The sequence below is a fragment of the Macaca mulatta genome, chromosome 11 (genome assembly GCF_049350105.2).
Source record: "Macaca mulatta isolate MMU2019108-1 chromosome 11, T2T-MMU8v2.0, whole genome shotgun sequence".
Classification (NCBI taxonomy): Eukaryota; Metazoa; Chordata; class Mammalia; order Primates; family Cercopithecidae; genus Macaca; species Macaca mulatta.
This window is the reverse complement of record NC_133416.1, coordinates 778,485-785,425: the sequence shown is the minus strand read 5'-3', so window position 1 is coordinate 785,425 and position 6,941 is coordinate 778,485.

Sequence of the window (6,941 nt, the reverse complement as noted above, 5' to 3'; positions counted from 1 at the left end):
ATAGATTCGATTCCACAGAGGGGAGCTGCCCTGGGAAGACCTCAAGGATGGCCCAGACCTACCATTTCTTCGGGGTCCACTTGCTTTCTCCAGTGGGCACTAATGCTGTGTCTGGGTCCTGGCAGCACTCTGGACTCCACACACTCCTGGGTTTCACCTTTGTAGCACGATCCCTGCAGACCAGGCCCATGACAGACACTGTCTCCAGTGGGCAGAGCGAAGGCGGCGCAGCACCAGGCAGTGGTGCAGTTGCCTGTCAGGAAGAGGCCGACTTCTCCTGGTGAAACTGGGCAGACAGAAGGCAGTGAGAAATGCCATCTCGGGGTGGTGGAGGCTCTCGGGAAAGGAAAAGGCAGGACTGAACTTCCACACAGCAGCAATGGCCGAACCAAAGGTGGCATTGACCTGCACGAGGGCTCAGATCCAGGCTGGCAGCTTGGCCAGGACGGGGCCGGGTGTGTCACTGGTCCAGGAACACTATGCTGGCAGAATCCCTTCGGTGCCTGATGGTCCTGCCTTTGTGGGAACGGAGGCTCAGGCTTTGAGTCACAGCTGCCTCCCCAACAGCACATTTCCATGTCATCTTCCTCCCCTTCCTCAGCCTCAGGTGGGAGACAGGGCAGGCAGCCCCCCTTTCCTCTTCTCCCCTTCTCCAACCCCCGTCTGTCCACCCAGCCGGAGGCAGCCAGGCCTGCTTATGGACCGGTTGGCAGCCTTCATGCGCAGGTTCTCCACCAGCGCCTTTCTTGGGGGCCCCGGGCTGGGGCTCTGAGCTGGGGAGTGCAGGGGATGACGTGCAGGAGGAGAGTGGCACTGAGGCACCTCACTGAGAGTTTGATACCACAGAAAGCTTTCTCTGGGAGAAGTGCAATCCCGTGCCTCAAAGGCACAGCAGTGAGACAGGACAGCAGTACCACCTAGTGGACACCAATGGGCCCACCTGAGCTGACCCTTTCTGACTTGGGGCCCCAGGAGACAACAGGACTGATGGTGCATCTCTCCCCAGGCCCTGTCTCATCCCAACACCTAGGGCACAAGAGGCTGGGGCAGGTGTCCTTACCCGCTTCATGGTGCCTCCCAGGTGGTGCCCCCCAGGCCTTCCTTCACCACTTGGGTAAAGTGCACGGCTGCTCTCCACACAGATGTGAGCTCTGCTGCCCTCTGCCCAGGCCGACCTGGGTATGGGGAAGGGTCTGGAGAGGCAGGGGGAGACCCCTGAGATCCCTCCTCTGGGCATGATTTGTAGGAGGAGAGGAGATCACAGAGAAAAACATCTGCACAGCCTCTGTCATCTCCTTAGTGAAATGAGAGCCCCCATTACTCACACACACGATACCCTTTTTATTTGGCCTTTCCTGACTAGGAAAACTTCTAAACACGGTTTCTTAAACATTTTAGACGGTAACCAGCAGACATAGATATATTTTCTGGTGAGACTCAGTGCACACATACATATATTGACAATCACACAAGTGTTTCAAGACACTGCTTATAATAAAGCTGCCCAGAAGAGGGCACTGTTGGCAAATCTAGGCCTGAGATTTTTGGTCCTTGCTGGAATATTTGGAGTATTTTAGTTGCAGACCTAGATGTGTTAGAAAGTGGTGACATCCATTTGGTCAGCTATGACTGGCTTTTAAAAGAATAGCGCAGTGTAGCACAATACAAACTATCAGTGTGCATCACATGTCACAAAGGTAAGTGCTGTGCTGCGAAACATTTGCTAAATTGATAAAGATGTGAGTATCTAGAGGGTCTCCCTGTGAAACATCTTTATGACTGTGGGTAAAGATGTGAGTATCTAGGGGGTCTTCTTGTGAAATGTCTTTATGACTGTGGGAAGAATTCACAGAAGTTTGAGACACTGTTTTAGAAGCTTCTTGAAACAACTTCAGAGTGAGAACAGCGTTGTAGGTTTTTGAAGAAAGGAAAGGTGTGGCTGGAGGTGGTGGGAGGGAGCACCGAGCCTCCTCACACCAGGGAGTGTGGGGAGAGTGGCAGCCAGGTCAGCACAGCACGCAGCTTCTGGGGGTTCAGTGTTTTCTTCTCAGGAACAGGATGCGAGGAGTAGCAGAGGCAACTCCTTTTCCTCTCACGTAGAAAGAAGACTAGTGAGTAAGGAAAAACATGGAAATATTCAACACCCAGTTCTTAGAGATGGCACCAAAATAATAATTTATAGAAATAAAAACTGATAAAATGGGCTTCATGAAAATGGAGGCCTTTTGCTCTGTGAAGCATCGTATTGAGAGGATGAAAAGACACACTGCAGACCGAGTGAAAATAACCACAACCACATATCCAACAAAGGACTTTTATCTGGAATCTATGAAGAACTCTCAAAACTCAATACATTTTTTAAAAATCCCATGAGAAATGAGACAAAAGACATCGACAGACATTTCACCAAAGTAGCTGAACAGCAAATGTGCACATGTAAATATGGTCAGCACCACTGGCCATTAGAGAAATGCACATTAAAACCACAATGAGCTCTCACTATGCCAGTTAGAATGGGTAAGATAAAAAATAACACCAAGTGCTAGCAGGAAAGCAAGAAAACTGAACATCTCATACATCGCCAGTGTGACTGAAAAATGGTACAGCCACTTTAGAAAAGAATTTGGCAGTTTCTTAAAAAACCAAACATGTACTTCCCATGTGACTCAGTAACTGTATTCTTTGGCATTTACCCCAAAGAATGAAAATTCAGGTTCACAAAAATCTGTACATGCATGTTCCTAAGAGCTTTATTCAGAATAGCCTCACAGTGGAAACCACCCGAACATCTTTCAATGGTGAAGGAGTCAACAAACTCTAGGATATCTGTATAAGAGAATACCACCCAGGAGTAAAAAGAAATCAACCACTGATACAGGCCACAACCTGGAGGATCATAACAGCAGGAAACTTGGTGGAAAAGGCCAGCCTTATAAAAGGTTACACACTACACGGTTCCACGTACATAACATCCTCCATATGACAAAACTAGAGATGGAGAACAGAGAACAGATTTGTGGCTGCCAGGGACACAGGGGCAATGTGTGGGGATGTGACTCAAAAGAAGAATGACAAGGGAGGTGAGTTCTACTCAGTGAGGAAACAGTTCTGTGGCAATGGCAGGGGTGGAGATGGTTACAAGATACTACACATGAGATCACCATGCATAGCACACACACACACACACACACACACACACACACACACACACACACACAGTGCATATAAACACCGAAGGCTGCATAAGGTCCATAGTCTGACAAGGTCGGTAGTCTTAACAATAGTCAACCAATGCCAATGCCTGGTTGGATGGTGTCCTGCTGTTCTGTGAGACGGCACTGTTAGGGGAAGCCAAGTGAGTCATCCAAGAGATTCCCTCTACTACTTTTGCAACTACCTGTGAACCCATAATTATATTTTAAAAAGTTAAGAAGAGAACTAGCAGATAGCAACAACATGATTGATTAGAGTCAGACCAATGCCTACCCATAGGGGACTGATCAAATAAACTATAGTCCATCCACACAATGTATGCAGCCATAAAAAATAAGGAATATATTTGCCACCTGGTGTGCACAAGTGATAAAAGCAAGATTCAGAGCACTGGAGAGACTGCACTACCTACTGTGTGAGAAAAAAGGGGAAATCAGAATGTACCAGAAACACATATTTGCTTCTTTCCACAATAAAAATGGCAAGGACAAATCAGAAGCCAGTGAACATGGTTCTCCCTAGGGGTGACTGAGGAGCAGGTTAAGTATAGGGAAAAGAAAGATCAGACTGTTACTGTGTCTATGTAGAAAAGGAAGACATAAGAAACTCCATTTTGATCTGTACCCTGAACAATTGTTTTGCCTTGAGATGCTGTTAATCTGTAACTTTAGCCCCAACCCTGTGCTCACAGAAACGTGTGTTGTATGGAATCAAGGTTTAAGGGATCTAGGGCTGTGCAGGATGTGCCTTGTTAACAATATGTTTACAGGCAGTATGCCTGGTAAAAGTCATCACCATTCTCCATTCTCAATTAACCAGGGGCACAATGCACTGCAGAAAGCTGCAGGCACCTTTGCCCAGGAAAGCTGGGTATCGTCCAAGGTTTCTCCCCACTGAGACAGCCTGAGATATGGCCTCATGGGACGTGAAAGACCTAACCATCCCCCAGCCCGACACCTGTGAAGGGTCTGTGCTGAGAAGGATTAGTAAAAGAGGAAGGCCTCTTGTGATTGGGATAAGAGGAAGGCCTCTGTCTCCTGCATGCCCCTGGGAATGGAATGACTTGGTATAAAACCCGGTTGTACATTCGTTCTATTCTGAGATAGGAGAAGACCGCCCTGTGGCTGGAGGTGAGACATGCTGGCGGCAACGCTGCTGTTATTCTTTACTACACTGAGATGTCTGGGTGGAGAGATCCCTAAATCTGCCCTATGTGCACATCCAGGCATAGTACCTTCCCTTGAACTTATTTGTGACACAGATTCCTTTGCTCACATGTTTTCTTGCTGACCTCCTCTCCACTATCACCCTGTTCTCCCGCCATATTCCCCTTGCTGAGATAGTGAAAATAGTAATCAATAAATACTGAGGGAACTCAGAGACCGGTACCCGTGCAGGTCCTCCGTATGCTGAGCGCCAGTCTCCTGGGCCCACTGTTCTTTCTGTATACTTTGTCTCTGTGTCTTATTTCTTTTCTGTCTCTCATACCACCTGACGAGAAATACTCCTGTTGGAGGGGCAGGCCACCCCTTCATCTGGCACCCAGTGTGGGTGCCTTTCTCTAGGGTGAAGGTACACTAAGAATGTGAGAATTGAGGACGAGTCGACGAGAGATTCCCGAGTACGTCCACGGTCAGCCTTGCAGTAAGCTTGTGCACTCGGAGGAACCCAGGGTAACAATGGGACAAACTGAAAGTAAATATGCCTCTTAGCTTCATTAAAATTCTTTTAAGAAGAGGGGGAGTTAGAGCTTCTACAGAAAATCTATGCTATTTAAAACAATAGAACAATTCTGCCCTTGGTTTCCAGAACAGGGAACTTTAGATCTAAAAGATTGGGAAAAAATTGGCAAAGAATTAAAACAAGCAAATAGGGAAGGTAAAATCATCCCACTTACAGTGTAGAATGATTTGGCCATTATTAAAGCAACTTTAGAACCATTTCAACAGAAGATAGCATTTGAGTTTCTGACGCCCCTGAAAGCTGTGTGATAGATTGTGAAGAAGAGTCAGGGACAGAGTTAAAGAAAGGAACGGAAGGTTCACATTGTAAAAATGTAGCAGAATCTGTAATGGCTTGGTCAACGCAAAATGTTGACTACAATCAATTACAGGAGGTAATATATCCTGAATCATCAAAATTGGGGCAAGGAGGCCCAGAATTACTGGGGCCATCACAGCCTAAACCACGATGGCCATCAACTCCTCCTCCTGCAGTTCAGATGCCTATAACATTACAACCTCAAATGCAGGTTAGACAACTGTAAATCCGAGAGTATCAAGCAGAAAAGGATAGAGTATCCTGGCAATGCCAATCCAGACACAGTATCCACAATATCATCCAGTAGAAAATAAGACCCAACTGCCAGTAGTTTATCAATACTGGCCACCTCCGAGGTTCAATACAGACCTCAAGCGGTGTGTCCGGTGCCAAACAGCGCGGTACAATACGAGCAACCCGAGGCGATGGTGTTCAATCCTACAGCACCACCTAGTGGACAAGGTGGTACACTGCATGAAACCACTGATAAAGCACGGCACCACACCAGCAACCCACAGCGGTGGTGTTTGATCCTACAGCACCACCTAGTGGGAAAGGTAGCACACTGCATCAAATCATTGATAAAGCCACAAAACGGAGATCTGCAAGCATGGCAGTTCCCGGTAATCAGCATTAGGTTCAGGGTCAGGGTTAGGGGTTAGGGTTAGGGTCAGGGTAAAGGGTTAGGGTTACGGTCAGGGTTAAGGGTTAGGGTTAAGGGTTAGGGTTAGGGATAAGGGTCAGGGCCAGGGTCCGGGTTAGGGTTCGGGTCAGGGTTCGGGTTCGGGTCAGGGTCAGGGTTAGTGTTAGGGTCCGCATTAGGTTTAGGGTCAGGGTTAGCGTTAGGGTCAGGGTCAGGGTTAGAGCAAGAGAGCCCTGCAATGTCCCCAACTGCCAGCAGGCGACTTGCCGTCACTATACTGACAGCAAGAGGTCCCTGCAGTGCCCGGGCGCCAGCAGGGGGCATTGGCCACCAGTGTAAGACAGAGGGCCTTGCAGCTGCTCTAGTGGCCAGCAGGGGCAGCACTGGCACAGCACCGTGAGCAAGAGGGCCCTGTAGTGCGCGGCTGCAAGCAGGGCGCACCCGAGCCCGGCTTTTCAGATTACTGATGTTCCGCCCGTCTCTGCGCCGCTCCCCCAGCGGCCTGCGTCTCTGCGCCTGCACCACGCCCCCTCAGGCCCATGTGGCGCGCGTCTCTGGCCACGACCCTCCCCCCACGGCGCGGGCGTGCGACTCTGCGCCTGCGCCGCACCTGGCGTGCGATTCTGCGCCTGCGCCCCACCGGCCTGCGACTCTGAGCCTACGACGCGCCGGCCTGAGACTCTGCACCTGCGCCGGCCTGCGCCGCACCCGGCGCGTGACTCTGCGCATGCGCCGCGCCGGCCTGCGACTCTGGCGCGCGACTCTGCGCCTGCGCCGCCCTGGCCTGCGACTCTGAGCCAGCGACGTGCTGCCTGAGACTCTGCGCCTGCGCCGTTCTGCGTCGCGCCTGGCGGGCGACTCTGCGTCTGCCCTGGCCTGTGCCGCGCATGGTGCGCGACTCTGCGCCTGCGCCTCGCGGCCCGCGACTCTGCATCGGCGCCGCCCTGCGCCGGGCCTGGCGTGTGAGTCTGCGCCTGGGCCGCGCCAGCCTGCCACTCTGCGTCTGCGCCGGTCTGCGACTCTGCGCCTGCGACGACCTGGCCTG